We start from the raw sequence: 17,714 nt of genomic DNA on the forward strand, positions 1-17,714 counted from the left end.
TAGCACTGACTGCCTTGGAAATGGAGATTCCCAAGTAAGGCTTTAAAAAAACCGCAGTTGCTTTGTCTTATGGATGAACTTAATCGTCTGTGTAAAATTCTTGGGAGCCCTCTTCACATATAACATGTGAAATGTTCTTTCTGCCCCATAAGTTTGATATGGAATAAAGGTGGGCAGCTCAAAGGTCTGAATAACGTGAAAAGAGGAAACCACTTTGCGTACAAATTTTGGCTTTGTCCTCAGGACCACCCTAGCCCTAAAAATCTGAATGAATGGTTCCTCTATATTCAAACCCTGCAACTCACTGATTCTCCTTAGAAATGCAATGGTGATTAAAAGAAGTTACCCTGCATGACAAGAGGTGAACAAGCTACACTGCATGGCATGAATTGGTTTAAATGGATGCCCCATAAGCCTGGTCAGCCTTGGAGGCAGCTTTGGAGCAATGACTTTAAGGCCCTACTTGAGGGCCACAATAACAGGAATTCTAGAGAGGGATAAATGTGCTCTATTTTGCATATAGTTTGTTGCCACAGCTAGGTGTGGACAGAGACAAGTGTTTGCCAATCCAACTTTTTGACAATGCAACAAGTCACAAATGATTTCTTGCATAAAGACTTTTAGGAGGTATATGTGTTTCCAATGCAACAGTGGAAAAATGTTTTGCATTTCGCTGCCGAACAACCAGGTGTGTGAGCTTTACATACCTCACACAGGATTTACATACACTCCTCTGAAAGCCTAAACTGGATTTTCAGGTGCCAAATATGTAGATTCAGTACCCTGAGGTCTAGGTGTCTGAACTGGACCTGCTGCAGAGATAGAAGATCTGGCCTTAGTGGTAGTTTTTCATGTGGGTGTACAGAAATCTCAAGAAACATGAAGTATTAGGTTTGCTCACCCTCGTTGATGCCACTAGGATGAGGGCCCTTAGCACCTACCTCATTTGCGTACTAACATATGGTATAAGAGGCGGCAGAGGGAAGGAAAATGTTGCCCAACTTCAAGTTCTTGTTGAGGCCTGGGTTGTACCAGCAAAAGATCCTGCCAGTGTTTTTCCTCTTGTGGCCAGTGCCTTGTTAGGTACTTGTGGAAGGGGTGCATGTCTAGCCTTATGTATTGTAGGATCGCAATGCATGAAGCCATCAGGCTCAATAGTCTTACTGCTGTCCTCACTTCTACAGGATGTTGTGTCTCAAGAGGCAGGAGATTTGAGAATGCCATCATCTTCTCTTGTTACGGTAGGCTTTCCACATAACATCTAGAACAGACCCTAAAAATGACAGAACCTTGTTAGGCTAGAGATGGTATTATTTTGGCAAGGATGGTGAAGCCAAACTGATGTAACAAAACCACTATTGTCAAATGTGTACAGGCATTGCTCTTTGCTGCTGCTCTTTACCACCCAGTCATCAAGGGAAGACATGAATGTCATTTTGCCAAAGGTGCTCAGCCACTACCGCTAGACTTTGTAAACACCCCCAAGGCTGTAGTGTACCCAAAGGGTAAAACTTTAAACTGGGATGGCAGTCCACAAAGCACAGGCAGTGGTGGTGAGCTGGATGTAGAAGAAAGTGTCCTTGAAGTCAAGGGCTGACATGTAGTCCTCTTTATAGAGTAGCAGGATGAAATCCTGTGGAGTACTCATGTGGGACAGCTCCTACAGGATCAAGTGGTTTAATGGCTTGAGGTCTAGGATCGGTCGCAGACTCTCATCCTTATTGGGGGTAAACATTACAGGAAGCAGACTCCTTCTCTGTACCAGCTAGAGATGGCACATTTGGTTATGAGTGCCTGCACTTTGTCATTTAGCAGTAACAAATGATTGTGACTTAGTAGTGAAGCAGTATGCTTGGTGTGGAAGATCAGGAAGCAACCTTGCTCCATCACTGAGAGTACACATTTCTTGGAGATTACTTCCCCCACCATGGAGGAGGAACCTGAGTCTTCCTTCAACAGGAGCTGTGTGATTTGGGGGGCGAGGGATTAGCAGGGGAGTCACTGCTTAGAGGCAGAGGTGCTACCTCTTAAAAGACTTTGCTCCTTAGGTCCTGGAAGGACTGTTGCTGTAGATACCCTTGTCAATGACAATGCCTATATGTTTTAGATCCTCCTCTCGCCTGCTGCTTTCTAATGGCAGACCAGGGTGTTGAGTTGAGTAAGGTGCTCCGCTCCTTATCTTGACAGTGTCTTTGTCCTTCTCAATATTCTCGAACAGTGAATAAACCTCAGCGCTCAACAGATGCCCTTCATCAGAGGGCACATTGAGGAGATGCTGCTGCACCTCTGGCCTGAAACCAGAGACCCAGAGCAAGGTGAGTCATCATGGCAGGATGCTGGGATTCATCTCCCTTGATGTGGTATAGGCATTGTCCAACACACTCCTGATGTTGGTGTTGGAGAGGACTGTGCCCACTGCCACTAGTTTGTAGCCCCTCTTGCAATGGGGTTCAGGGAGGTATTGTTCATACCTCCTCGATCTCCTTCCAGTCTTGGTGGTCCTAAATGGAGAGCAGCCTGACTGAACTGGCAATCCTCCGTCCTGTTCATTACCTTGGATAGGGCAGTGACAATCCTAGTCTTGAACGAGTCTTTAAAGTTGTCAGTTAAGGTTTTAAACATGCTGTGGAGCAAGGGGCTAGGGTCTGGATCATCCAGGATGTCATCCCAATAATTCTCTCAAGGATCATCCTACCGCCCCTGCTGCGATAGGACCATAGTATAAATCCTGAAGGTTGCATGGCCTTCCTTGCTTGAGTCAGTGTTCTGAATGCTAGGAGGTGTGTGGTTACTAAGGAGGTTGGTGTGCAAGGCTGAGCAGGTGGTAGTGGTGGTGGCGGTGAAGAGGCCTACAGGCAAGAAGCTATAGTGGAAGCTAGTGGCAAAGTCCCTAACCTTCTTACGAGGGAGAAAGGTCCAAGTCTTCTGTTAAAGTTCCCCCTCAAAAGTGAGCCTTTCACTTTTTTGGCATCTGCTGTGTGTAATTGTTCATGTGAGAGTGTGTCTGCTTACGATGTTGCAAACGAAGAGATGTATAAAGATTTTCTTCTGCTTGATATAGGGCACCTCAGGGAGATGCAGAACGATAAGGAGTTCGCTCAAGTGTGATGTCCGAGTTGAGGGCTCTTTTAGAGCCAACATATGGAAGGGTCTCAGTGTAGACTTCAAAGTCGTATTAAGCTCAGAGACAGGGTTTTGTGGGCCTCAGTGTAAGGTGGCATAGATGGGTGGAGTTGCTTTGAGCCCATGGCTTCGAGTGTGCTGGCAGGTGAAAGATATTTGCTGCATGAGCCAGACCTGAAGGTTGGTGGCTTTTTAGGCTAGGCTTGGAGCTAGACAGTTACCCTCATCCTGAAGCTCGAACCAGGTGGGGTTCACCCGTGAGTGCAGGGGGTGGAACGGAGACCCCAGGATGAATTATTTGTTCTGGAGCCTGTGCTTTGTCATGCCTGGAGCACCTCTTCCCCAACTACTGCTTCTGAGGCATTGGGAGATGGCACCATCCGGCTCTGCAGTCCTTGCACTCTGGCTCCATGGGGCCACCTATTCCCCTTAATGCAGAAAAACAGCCTTCAGCCCAAACAGATCCAGTGTATCTGGCCAATCCTGCAGCTACATTTTAGGGAGTCTTCCACACTGCTCTTTTCGTTGCCTGCAGAGCAGACCGACTCTTTGTGATCATGGAACAAGCACAGGTTGCATGCCATATGTTGGTGTGACTAAAGAAATTTCTTGTTACACTTAAGACTAAGGTGAAAAGGAGTTCTCAACAAATCCTCGCCCCCAGCCACAGCCATTGAATAATTCTCGAAGGAGCTTGGTTGATGCTGCACTGAGGTGAGTTTCTTCAGTCACTCTCCTAGTGGAATAGCAAAGGTTCCTGCAGTCCCTGTGGTGCAGGTGAAGACCACATCCTTCCGGGGGCACTTCTCCCAGTCGAAGGCCTATGACTATCTGTGACATATGAAAGGTTAGGGGCCCCTCTTCTAGTTCTGTAGGGGGTGCCCCATGATTTTGCATTATGCCACTGCTTTTGCAGGCAAAGGTCTCTTGCTGCTGAAATGGAATGTCTCAAAGGCTTGCATAGAAGATAATTGCTGCCTACAGAAGTTTATCCATTGCTGGGGTCGACGTCCTGACATACAGCATAAAAGAAACATTGTCAGTACAAGAGATGGCACTCGGTGGTCCAAACTAAATGGCAGAAAGGGAAAAAAACTATCTGAAGTAAAGACTGCCCTGGTGCACTGCAGGCTAAGGGTGGACTCACAATAGGCCACGTGAATAAAAAATTACTTAGAAGAAAAACGACTTGCAAACATCTGTGTGAAACACTGAATGGCATGAGTAGGTAAGGAATGTGTATCTACAACTACACATGCTATAAACACTACTATTACAGATTATGGTCAGTGTGCATCAAGCAAGCAATGTTTTTATCTCACTCAGTGGTGGACAGGAGGGAAATGAGTGGTTAGCCATAACATGAGGGTACTTACAGGAGATCCATGTATAATTTTCTATATAGCCTATTCATTTGTCAGTGATTTTATCTGCACATTTTTAGCACTGAGCAATAAACACTTGCTTATATAGGTGCTTAAATGCAGCAAGATAAAACTGGAAAAAATAGATAAAATGAGGTCTCCTTGTCAACTGATTAAAGCACTTTGATTTAGATGGGATGTTTGTCACTGATATGTATCAAGGTGTGGTCTTTTCTCCGCCTAGATTCATAGTTTACATCAGAACGGCTTTAAAACTTTATAACCTTTTTCTCTTTTTTTTCAAAAAAAGGGATTTATTTCACCATTCTATGTGCGTGCACACAGATCATTTAGGGTTCTTAATATAAATTATGCAGTAATCCAGATTATGGTGCAAATAGGAGTATGAGTGCAGATAAATTGTTATTACTATGTTATCCTGTGTTATCTAATACTGCAACCACCAGTATTATGTTTTATGGGTAAAGTATTACCTTCAAGAATCAAGGGACACACACAATGACGCCCTTAGGAGTTTGATGAATGTAAACCAATTTTTGGAGCTATCAGTGAGTGAGTCTAACACAGTAGTTTCGTATTCGTCTGTTTGTGTGATTCACTAGAAAAACAGTTTCATGGAATACCATTACTGAGAAACCATTACACCTAAATTGTTTAATTGAAATTTCTAGAATGAATGACATTTACCATTTCAGAGAAACCAATTCATAGAATGTCTTTTTGTCTGAAATTGGCTTTTGCAGGCTTACATTTTAAGATGCAACTGCAATAGTTGCAGGTCTTACTTTCAGAAACAGTATTGCTGGAGGTGTTTATCTCAGTGCTTTACTTCACAATAAAGGTGTAATAAAAAACCTGCACAACACCTAAATTACATCCATTCCTGACCCCTTAAAACTGCTCACCACCGAAAATCTCCACTCAACCCAGAACCCTAAACAACCTTCCCCCCTTAAATATCATCCATCCATGACCCCCAAAGCCCCCGCCACCCCTAAACGCTACCCAATCTTAAACCCTAAAAATTCCTTTCTACATCTGAACTTCACCCATTCCTGAATCCTTAAAACCCCAGCACCACCTTAAACTCTACCCAATTCCTTAACCCTAAGAAGGCTTCACCACCCCCAATCTCTAATGATCACTGAAAGTTAAAACCACTCATAGCCCTAAGCCAGAGCTCTTCAAACTGGAGGGCGGCCTCTATTGATCCTGGGTTGGGGTTGGGGGGGGGGGGGGGGGGGGGGGAGGTGTTGGGGGCAGACTCTGTTCAAATGAGGCATTATAGGGAACACTGCTTTTTAAGCAGAAAAAAACATTTATTACACTTTTTAAAAAAAAAGATAACAAAAGTTAATTGCAATGTTTAAATAAGTCTAGACATATTTAAATATTGCCAACTTAATGGAATGATTATGAAAAATTGAGGAGGGCCCGATTCCCACTCCCCCCCGTGGGGTGGGAGGGGACAAGGCACTAAAAATTTTGAAAACCACTGCCCTAAGCTGTGCATATCCATGGATCCTAGAAACATCGCATTACTCCTAAACTCCACTCATCCCTGAATTTAACAAAAAAAACTTTCTTCACCTGCTAAACTCCACCTATTCCCCATCACCCCTAAACATTACCTATCCCTGAACCTAAAACTCACTAGTTCTGAACACCAATCCAAGTTTTGGATTTGTTCCTTAAAATAACTTTAAAATGTTTCCTTTAATTTTAGATGTATTTGTATTTCCTTTAAATTGTCTCATTAAAAATGGTGTTCCTTTATTTGGTTTCATCCTATGAGGTCCCTCAGAAATGTGTTTTTCCATTAAATAACAGACATCAGCATATTCAAGAATACCTTGTACCATCAGTGGGAGGAACCACGCGTAATTTCAAGCATATGTTAATGAATGTAGCTACCTGACGACATATCTTTTTTTAAAACCCCATCTAGAGTTTCCAAGCTGTTGAATGTACTTTAAAGTTCATGCATTTCATTAATTGTAGATGATTTAAGAGCTGTATCTAAATTGCACAACAGTTCAATTTCCAAAATGTTCTCACCCTGCTTTGTCTCTCTGCCTTACTTTGTCCTATTCGTCCATCTCAGAATCTGTAATGGACCAGCCCCTTCTCCTAGCATGGACCTGAAGTAATGTACTTCTGAAGTTTGTCTAAACATATCCTCACAAGGGGATAATGAATTAACAAATAAATGAGGACAAAGCTATAGACAGTGAATTGATGTTGCCACTGTGACATCGGCCTAGACTTTGGCGTAATCTTATTTTTGGACAAAGGTGGTTAAAAATAGTACAGGAAGGCATGTCAAAGCAGACGGAGTACAATGATGAGCGATTAATTGGCTTGTAACTATAAATCAACCCTCGTGCGGTCACAGCGAATTACACAATTTAGAGAAGGCATTATCCTCAATTCAAGCCTCTGAAAACCCATTTAAATTACCAACACCTACAGTCACAGTGACGTATGCTGACAATGCCTATAGCATATGGGAACTCCAGACTGGTTAGTAATCATACAAGCATCCAGTCTCTCGATGCCAGTGGCAACCGACCACGTCATCAGAACGTACCAAAAGCATGCACAGCATATGGGCGCAGTGAGTGAATAACCACTGTTTCCTCATGTTACGCCAGGTGTATGCTAATCGACTCCGTGCACTAGAGCAGTCAGGCATAAACCATTACACAATGTTATTAAGTAACATTAACCAGTTAAGTAGTGTCCAGAATGTGACCAGCTACATTTCAACAAGATTTACATTTGCTTTTGCTTTCAGCCCCGTTAAAAAAAAAAAAAATGGCTTGATCAACCTAAAAGTGAAGCAAAGGGTAATAATCAAATATGTATTGTTTGACTATAAATTGATAAGTGCAGTAATTAAATAGGTGTTCGCTCAGATATTTTTGTGTGCTCTGCAGGTGTGTCGATAATGCACCATACTTCAACGTAGCAGCAGGCAATGTTGAAGGGTAGTTTTGAAATAATACCTGTGATTGCAAGAATAAGAGGAAACCGTATATGATTGACAGAAGGAAAAAAACATGGTGAATGAAAAAGAATGAGTGTCTGTAATGGCTTACATAAACCAGTTAAGATTCACTGACACAGGAAAATAATGATGGTTTAGTTCTGAATGATCCCCTTCAGGACACCAAGGTAAAGACATTAAATTGATGCTAACCTAGTTGAGAGAGGCGATTCCAAACATGCACGGCAAACTCTAGTTTTTGAGCAAGCGCTTCAGTCACAGCGGACTTTAATCTTTTCTTAACAAAGAACACATTTTCAGAATTTAAATTATGGACCAATGATTGTCTAATAATCAAGATCCCCGCACAAAAACTACTTTAAGCACAGACCTGTAGCTAAGTATAGCAGGCCTACAAGCCAGAGATGGAGGAGAGAGCACACCACAGCTCCTTTACACCACATCAATCAAAAGAATAAATTGCAGTAGTTGTCAACTCCATTAGGAATTGCAATTAACAGTTGTATTGTATTGTATTGTATTGTATTAAATTATTTATAGAGTGCATTCTGGCAAAAGCATCGAAGCGCTATACAGACCATAAATAAAGAAAAACGAACACAAATGATCACTAAAAATTTATTTGCAAAGATCCAGGTTTTAAGACATTTACTAAAGAAAAAGTGGTTCGGTATTTGACGCATCGAGAGAGGCAAACCATTCCATAGTCTGGCTGCTTCCACCGTAAAGGCCCGATCTCCCCATCTCGCGTTTTTACAATGTGGTACCTTGATCATAAATTTAGAAGATTATCTCAGGTGTCTCGGAGGTTGATGGAACAACAAGATGGATTTCAGATAATCGCATCCCACCGACTGAAGTGCTTTGTGCGTAAGGCAGAGTGTTTTAAACATGATTCTCTTCCTAATTGGAAGCCAATGAAGAGATGTCACACAACTCTTAGCAGAGATAGAATGGGGAATGTTTAAAGTTAAACGAGCAGCCGCATTCTGAATAGACTGTAATTTATCTAAGGAAGATTTATTAGCATTAAGCAACAATGAGTTACAGTACTCCAGTCTAGAAGTAACCAGTGCCAATACGACCGGACGTCTAAGGTCATCCTCCAAAAGATGAAAAATTTTTAATGTCCAAAAACAGACCTTGACCAAGTGATTAATCTGTAACTTGAAAGACAATAAATCATTGAACATAATGCCCAAATATTTTGCAGCTGGCACAGGCGACGGGCAACCCCCACAAACGGGCGGCCACCAGTTATCACAAGGGGAATCATTACAGCCAAAACACATAATCACTGTTTTGTCCCCATTGAGTTTAAGCCAGTTGCAAGTCATCCACTTGTTGATTGCTAACATACAGCGTTGGAAGTTTTCCTTAGTGTCCTTCACGTTATGGGAAATGGGCACAATCAACTGCGTATCATCTGCATAGGAGACGATCTGGGCCCCAAATGAGCGAACCAGGTTAGCCAAAGGTGCCATATAAAGATTAAAAAGTGTCGGACTAAGAAGATCCCTGCGGGACGCCACAAGGAAGTTGGAAGGGAGAGGCCCTATAATCTCTGCATGCTACCGCATTAGTTCTGTCCATCAAAAAAGAGCTAAGAAGCTGCAAGGCCTTCCCTCTCACTCCAACTTGGGCCAGCCGGTTACATAAAATAGAATGGGAGATGGTGTCAAACGCTGCTGATAGATCTAACAGGACCAGGATCGACCCCTCTCCCAGATCGACTCTTCTCCGGATCATGTCTGTCGTGGAAATGAGTGCAGTTTCTGTACTATGAGCACCCCGAAAACCATGCTGTGAGGGATCTAGTCCACCATTATCCTGCAGGAAAACAGACAACTCCTGGTTAAGATGTTTTTCTAAAATTTTAGTCAACCCCGGGAGTAGAGAAATCGGGCGAAGATTGGAAAGGTCCGCCGCATCTTTCCCTGTTTTTTTTAATGAGAGGAATAACGGTGGCCTGCTTCCAAGTTTCAGGAAAGATTCCTTCCCGAAGAATCTCTGCATACACCGGTTCTAGAGCCTCGGCCATCATCTGAGGAGCTAGCTTAAGTACCCGGGGTGGACAGAGATCTGTGGGTTCCCCTGATTTAAGGGCCATAAGAGCCTCTAATTATGTTTACGGACAGCGGTTGAAAATTATCCAATATATGCAGTGGTTTAACCGTGCATAAGGAGACTGTGTTCACATCATCTGCCCAAACAGGGAGTGGGGGACTAAAATTATTCAACAATTTGATAATTTTATTATAGAAAAAGTCCGCCACTGACTGACAGAATTGCGGGGAATTATCCAAAGGGATGACTGCTGCTGAAGGAGAGGTTAAAGAACGGACTGTCTTAAACAGTTCCCTCGAAGAATTCAAGGCCCCTCTTATCGTATTGGAAAAATATGTTGTTTTAGCTAGCTTGATGGCTATTTTGTACTTCCTCAGGGACTCCCTTAGAGTTCCTCTTTCAGCAAGGGATTTATTCAAAAGCCATTTTCGCTCCTGCCTGCGGTAATTTCTTTGGAGATTTTTCAGCTCCTCGGAGAACCAGGGGGCAGAATGCGCTCGATGGCCGTTAGAATTTGATTTAGCCCGAGGAGCAAGCTCATCAATGGCCCTTTTCAAGCCGAATTCAAAAATCTCCAGTTGAGAGCCACCTAATGGCTCAGCAATACCCCAGCTTGTTTTCAAGGCCTGAGAGAGATTGCCCTTAATAATTTTAAACCATGGTCTTTTTAAGGCCGTATTAAATAAGGGTTTAGCTGGAGGTAGAGGCCAAGCCATAGTAAATGATAATAGAAAGTGATCAGACCAGTCTATCTCCCGATTATCATTCCTGGAGATCATACCTGGCCTAGAAAAAATAGCATCTAGCCTATGGTCAGCTCTATGAGAAGGTGTGCTGTCTCCAGAAAGCCAGTCCAAGCTCTGCATGTAGTTCGTGAAATCTACCATACTAGGGTCATACTAGTTCTGTCTCAAAAATTGTCTTCTCACCAGCACCTCCCTTTCTCACAGAACTTACTCCTTAGATATAAAGACAACTACATTGTTGTGTTAAAATCATTATGATTTTTTGTTTAGTAGCATTGTTCTGGTTGGGGTATGGGTGAACGACTGCAGGTAACTACTGAATCCTTTTCAAACTTCATTGATCTCACTACCATATATTTCCAAAATATGTCAAAGATCTGAGAGCGTGGGTGCCTTTGGTCATAATTAATTTACATAATAATTAAAGTGATTTTGGCACATAAATACCAACATTCCACTTTTTAAAATGAACATAAATATTCTCCATCATGGTCTTTCCTGATGGTATCAGCTAAATACTGCCAAACCCATTATTATTAAAATGCTGACCTATCTAGTCTTAGGATTCTTTTTCAGAAAGATATCTATTTGACTGCAAGGATAAACAGGTAACACCCAAGTAAATACCACCAGAGGACAACATTCAGAGTATTTCATTACCATATGCCTGTCAACCAACTGACACACCATAACAGCTGTTTTTAACACAAACATAACCCTACCATCATAGTACAAACTGAAGTCATAATAGACTATACGGGGATGCAAGCAAGAGAAGGAAAGCAGGGAGACAAAAGAAAAACCAGTAAGAGAAGTAACCTCTGAAAATAGTTTTTTTTTCTTAGGGTGCCGTCACTCCTTTCCCTGGAGAAGGACCCATTATACCATGCTCACAGGACCAACTTACATCTCACCATTGGTATGCACTCCACATTCCTATAAGGCACGCTAAGTGGATCAGAAAAGTCTCCCAGGTCCCCGATTCATTCTGCTTGGTTTCTGGACAGTGTGTCAGGACTCATGTCTGGGAAAAAACAGCAGTCTGTTAGCCGACATCACAGACTCCTTCTGGACTGCCAATCTTACTATCTGGTTGCATCAATGTATTTATCGCAACCACTCTGTTCTGGAAAGTACTCATTGACATTCATCAATCATAGGCCCCGAAGAAAGTACTTTAGACAAAATGTTTCTTTAAAAACTCAATCATAATAAGATTACTGAAACAAAAGTAATTTGCTCAGCTATGGTTTGTGGGATCCATAGCATTCCACAGTTGAGGGTCCAACACGCCCAATAAGCACCCTATGTGTTTTTGGCAGCTGAAGGAGTATTCTGAGATCAAATTTAGAAATGATGGCTGTAGCTTGCTAGTGACAGTGTAGTGCAAAGTTAGATTTTCTGGCTGGTCCAGAGTTTTGGTGCAGTAGGCTCTATGAGTAACAAAGAGAGGCCTGAATTTAATCCATTTACCCAACATTTTGCGCACAAATTAAGGGACAACTTGCTGGCTTGGTTTTACACTCCTTGGAACTCCCATATAAATCATACGGAAAAATTCTAGTTACCCCCATGCCAACACATCTTGTTAGCTCAGGAAAGATTTTTAGCTCAACCTAATGGGAGGTTCGTATACGAGGCACACACTTGAAAAGAATGAAAAATTGCTTGTTGACACCATTAACTACAGTGTTTAAGAGGCAAATGTCTAAGAAGATATCCAGGTATTGGGCTTTCAGAGTGTGGGAAGAGCTGTCCAACGGCTAGAGGGGCAGCAGAAGGAGAGATATGGATGGCACCTGATGTCTTAAACACCCGACAGGACAAGAGTTTTCCTTTGATACCCCTTTTCACAAACTCCACTCCCGCCTACACAGATTTATTTGCTCTGTGTTCCTCCGCACAATGATAACAGACAGACCATCAACCCCTTGTTGCATCTGACCATAATCATTTGATAACAGTGGCCTGGGGAACTTCACATTTTTCTATCACCACATAGAGACTGGCAGTCCCAATGATTGATGATGCAGTATTTCATCAGACACTGCTAGTTCACACTGTCACTTTCTTTCAGGACAACACTGGATCATCCTCCTCCTCTCCGACAGGATGGGAAACTTTTTAAGTCATCACAACAGGGCTCAGTATAAAAACATTGGGCATATAATAGGTCCACACTCCAGACATTGTAAAAGCCAAAACCTCCCTACTGGAGGTGGAACAAGCCAGAATTCTCTGACCTGATAAAAATTAACTAATTATGGGAGGCGGGTGCTAACTACTTCGGCACAGCGCAGTTCTTTCAATACCATGACCATGCTACTTTCCTGGCTGGAGCCCATAACGAAGGAGGCAAGTCTAGTCATCTACTGGCAAGGCTTGTTACACACTTCCCTCTCCTGATTGACTCCACCTCACTCACTGTGTCTCTCCCATCTGAAGGTATTGTTCACATCCAGTTAGCTATTAATACGGCCTTTTATGTTTATTATAAGTAAAGCTATACAACGATCTCTCCTGCCACTACTCGACGACTTGTTTGATAATTTTGCCGCCATATTCTTCTTCCCCATTTGTCACACAAGACCTAAATGTCCTTTGATGTCACGATTACGACTCAGGAGATTCTACCGCTGCTGAAGGACCTACCCCAAGGAACGGTCCCCAGCACAGCGGATCTGCCAGCAGAATTCTATACACCACTTGCCCCTGTCCTGGCACCTAAATTATGGACAGTACACAATGTCATCTACTTCACAGTTGCACTTCCTCCAACACTTACTGCTGCACTTACCTCTACTATTCTACAACCTCATAAGGATCCAACAGGCCTAGCATCATATTGTCCGCTATCCAGCCTAAATGCCAACTACAAGATCTTAACTACACTGCTTGTGTGTCACCTACTTCCAAAACTGCCAAATATAATCCATGAAGATCAGGTAGGTTTGTAATCCCTCCCCAAATTTACTAAGACTATGGTATATTAGGAATGAATCAGCGGCTCACTTACCCAACACAGTCTGTATAGCATTAGACCTAGAGAAGGCATTTGTCTCCCTCCACTGGGACTATGTGTGTAAGGTCTTGCTGTCTTTTAGGTGTAGGCCCCTTCAGGAGAAAATGGACTCAAATCTTACACACGTCATCTATGGCCGAGGTAAAGACCAGAAAATGAATCTCTAATCCATGGATTGTGCACAGAGGCTCTGTGAAGGGAGATGTCATCATTGTTGTTCATCATGACCATGGAACCATTGGTGGCTCATCTACGCCTTCTCGGGACAAACTGGGGAATGCTGGAGTAGGAAATCATACACAGTTTCCTTATACGTTCGTAACAGACATTGACTTAGCTGATGTAACACACATCTCCAAATTCTCAAGATATATTGGGCCAGATTCTGCATACCTCCTCTCCATCCACTGCTGGATCCCAGGATACAGTTTGAACCAGCCACATTCCAGAATTTAGGAATCAACATTTACCATACTCCTGCATATTTGCATGAAGGAAATCTGCGATGGAAACGCTTTGGACCCAGATAACGTTCTGGTTGTCTTTGCCGTTATCAGTAATTGGCTGAGTGGCCTGGTAAAGATGGTAGTGTTACCCCAATTTCTGTATAACTTCACAAACTTTCCTCTTCTTCTCCCACGTTCTTTTAAACAACTGGACTCATCCTTGAGTACACTGTTATGGGGAACAGGAAGGCTCCGTGTATCACTTGCTATGTTGAAACTCCCAGTAGCAGCGGTGTGGCTGGTCCACCCAATGTTACTATTTAGTTGCACAACTGCAGTGGAGTGACTCTCCAGGCATGTCCTGTACGAGGCAGGCCTTTGATGGCAGACTTTTGAAATGGTCTCTTGACCTATCTCGTATCTTCCTCCACTCGCTTCGAGTCTCGGGCTCCCTGTCTGCTCCACACAGCGATAGCCTGCTGGGCCAGGAATAAAAGGCTGACAAATATGCAAGCATGGTGTCACCCTTTGCTCCCACCAGCCACCTACTGGGCCTACCAACTACAACAGGACGAGTGAGATTAGGGTATCTCCGACTATGGCATACTGCTGGTCTCTCTCTACCATTGGGGATCTATTCCTTAGTGGGTAGGTAATAGATTTCCTATCTCTAGTAGCGGATTGTGACCTTTCACCCTAGCAATTTCTTACATACAAGCGTATTGTACGTTCTTTCTCCGTGCTTTCTCAAACCAAAAATCAGCAACCCCGACCCACAAAGTATACCAGACAATTCACACAGCAGGTACTTGAGGTGTATCTACAGAGCACTCCTGCAACATATTGCTAAGTCCAGGTTACCTCTCCAAAATGAATGGGACACTGACCTAGCCAGATCATTTCATGACAAAGTCATGAGCAAGGGTGTTGGAGTACACTCATAATGTGTCTAGATGGGAATGTTTCAAAAACATCCAATTTAACATTCTCAACAGAGCCTACTTCATGCCGCTTGGATTAATAAAATATTCCCTGGCTCAAGCATGAGATGACCCTAATGTTCTCTTCTGGATGCGGGCCTTCTCTATATGCTATGGTCCTGTCCCTTATTACTGATCTATTGGTTCTGAGTAATACAAATATTATCCAATACAACTGAACCGGCATTCTCAAAACGAGTACTTCAGATCAGGTGTGTCTAGGGCTGCTGCCTTGCCCCAAAGTGGAGTGCTCTGTGCTTAGGATCCTGGATCAAACCTCCTATTGGTGACACGTGCCATTACTATGCTTTGGATATAATAACATATACCACACCCGTTGACGCCACTCCACTCCCTCCCACCCTGGCAGCCTTGACACGAGCTGTTGATTCGGGGAGCCGGCCATAAAGTACATTATTACATAAAGAGGAGCGAGCAGGCCAGACAAAATATTTTGTTGCACAGGCATATGACTTGATTATGGAGTAATACCAAGAAGTGAATTCATCCATTATGACAAACACCCAAGTCACACGTACATACCATACTAACAACACACACACACACAAAATGGGACCCAACATGCGTGGGACCCTAACTTGGCTCCCACTATTCAATGTAGTGATATAGTGTCTCAGGAAGAGATTTCCTTAGATTAAAGGCTAACTACAAATCATTCTGATATCTTAGACAGAAAGGAATGGGGGCGTGGGAAAGGGTGTTTTTCGAAGTATAATGTATAAATACATAACTGTTATAGTTTGTAAAGAAAACTGTACACGGAGACCAACACAATGCTGTTTTTCTTGCTGTATACAGACACCAAGATCCCTATGATATACTAAACATATGTACCTTAGTCTATGCACCTGTAATTCATGTATATCTACATGTCCTCTTATAACAACATTTAAGTGTTATGATTTTATATTTATTAGTTATTTTTTAGCTATGTAACTTAATATTTTGATTGCATCAATTCCCTTCATGTAAAAAAAGCACAAAATGTTAAAGTCAATGGGCTCAGCGTTTGATCCTATGCATAGGCAGAATATTTAGAATTGCTTGTAGGTAATTGCTTTCCTGGTGGTAAATACATCAATTAGGAAGGAGAATGTTCAGATCCTAAGGTGTGCTAAAACCTTTACTCTACTCTGTCACAATTAGGTTTTCTGAAAGGAACACTCTTCTATGCTCTTTTGAATGCGATATATACTATATCGGATTTCCACAAAAATCAAATTATTTCTTCATCCTCTCTTTCCTTAACTCATCCTCCCCCAATGGGCATTTTGCTTTATATAAGAACAGAACGAAAGGCTGGAGGAATTATCTTGACTTGAATGCAGAAAATGGAAAGCAATGCATATGTTTAGCAATTACAAAACTTACTATATTGGTATGGCTTTCTCAAAACATTCCACAGGTAGATGTATCACATTTATATATGAAAATGCACCTGCAAGTGAAGTCTGGTATTGCAGTGGTATAATGGCTAAGAATTTAACAAATATGTTCAGAGTCTAGGCATAATGCTATTTTTACATCATAAGTATTTTCTCTGTAGTCATGACAAACGCTACAGTTAATCCAGGAGCAAAAGTGGGAATGATAATTTAGATCATTACTGATATTCTCGCCAAAAGTAACTAACTAAACTGACAGTGCTCAATTTTGGGATGCTGTAGCTCCTTTTAGCCTTAACGGTGAGCTGTCAAAATTCCCTCTATTGAGAGGTCTGCATGTCTGCACCATAGTACGTTATTTTGTCAGCCAAATACGTTTTAATTTCAAGCTTTCATTCCAATTGGATGTAACTGAATGAAGATGCCCACATTGATAGCCAACTGATTTCACTATGAACAATTCTTCTACCTTAATGTATTCCAGAATCTTGCATATAGGACTAAATAATCGAATACTTGGGTTCTTAAATGTCAAAGAAGATTCCATAATATAAAAATCAAAACGGGATCTACCCCATCTCCTTGAAGTTAAGACAATTCAATTTCGGTGACATAATTTAAAAAGTCACACCTTGATTCTTCTATCAAAGCAGCTACAATGGGTCTGATTAGATACATGCCCATTCAACAGTTTGGTTTGTAATGACTTTTGGGTGAACAAGATGGTACGGAGACAGTATGAGGACGTGAGGCTAAATCATAATAAGAAAACAAATAAGTTGCACTGAGGTACTAGTAGCATACATGTTATCAGGTTCACAACATGATGAAGGGTAGCACATGCTAGGCTTTGGTTATGTTTTGCACACAACAGTTCTCTAAAAATGGGTGGTTTGTCTAAATCATTTTGAAATGGCTATATAAGAAGCTCCAGAAGCATCAATGGCCTACTTAAAACAAATGGGTGTAACATTTCACGCTCAAAGAAAATGTCACAAAATGAGTAGCATTTTCAAGGAATGCTTAATGCGACTTCTTCACTTACTTAGATAACACCACATGAATGTTTATTTACCTTGTATCAGGAAGTAGGCATTCCTTTTGCAAGACATCCTGGACATATTGTTTGGGGTCAAGAGCAACTAATTTTCAAATTTACTTTGTCCGAATGACAAGGAGGACCAAGCTCCTGAAGAACAAATCCTTTGGCTGTAGTTTACAGTGTGGCTCTTAGAAAGGACTGACACTAAAGCAATATTTTTATTTATAAGTGTATATGGTTCAAACCTGTATAGCTGATTCATTAATGCAAAGCACTTACTATTGGGGCCTGCATTGCAAATAAATGCAGTGAGCTGTTAGTTACTGGCAGTGATTCTACTGAAAAAAAGGTGTTACGCATGTTTAAAATTTTTTACAATTCTATGTCAGGACCGGAGGTGAGGATTATGCTTTTTCTTTGTTTACTGAAAGAATACAGCAGCCAAACAACATTCAAATAACCAAACAACTACATAACCCAACATTCC

At 42.0% G+C, this 17,714-nt stretch overlaps 1 protein-coding gene across 1 annotated transcript in view; it reads right to left on the reverse strand.

Annotated features, from left to right (window-relative positions):
* Positions 1-17,714, reverse strand: part of SEC24A (SEC24 homolog A, COPII coat complex component) — a 446,244-nt gene that overhangs the window by 185,860 nt on the left and 242,670 nt on the right. The gene's annotated exons all lie outside the window — the stretch shown is intronic.

This window comes from Pleurodeles waltl, chromosome 7, assembly GCF_031143425.1.
Source record: "Pleurodeles waltl isolate 20211129_DDA chromosome 7, aPleWal1.hap1.20221129, whole genome shotgun sequence".
Classification (NCBI taxonomy): domain Eukaryota; kingdom Metazoa; phylum Chordata; class Amphibia; order Caudata; family Salamandridae; genus Pleurodeles; species Pleurodeles waltl.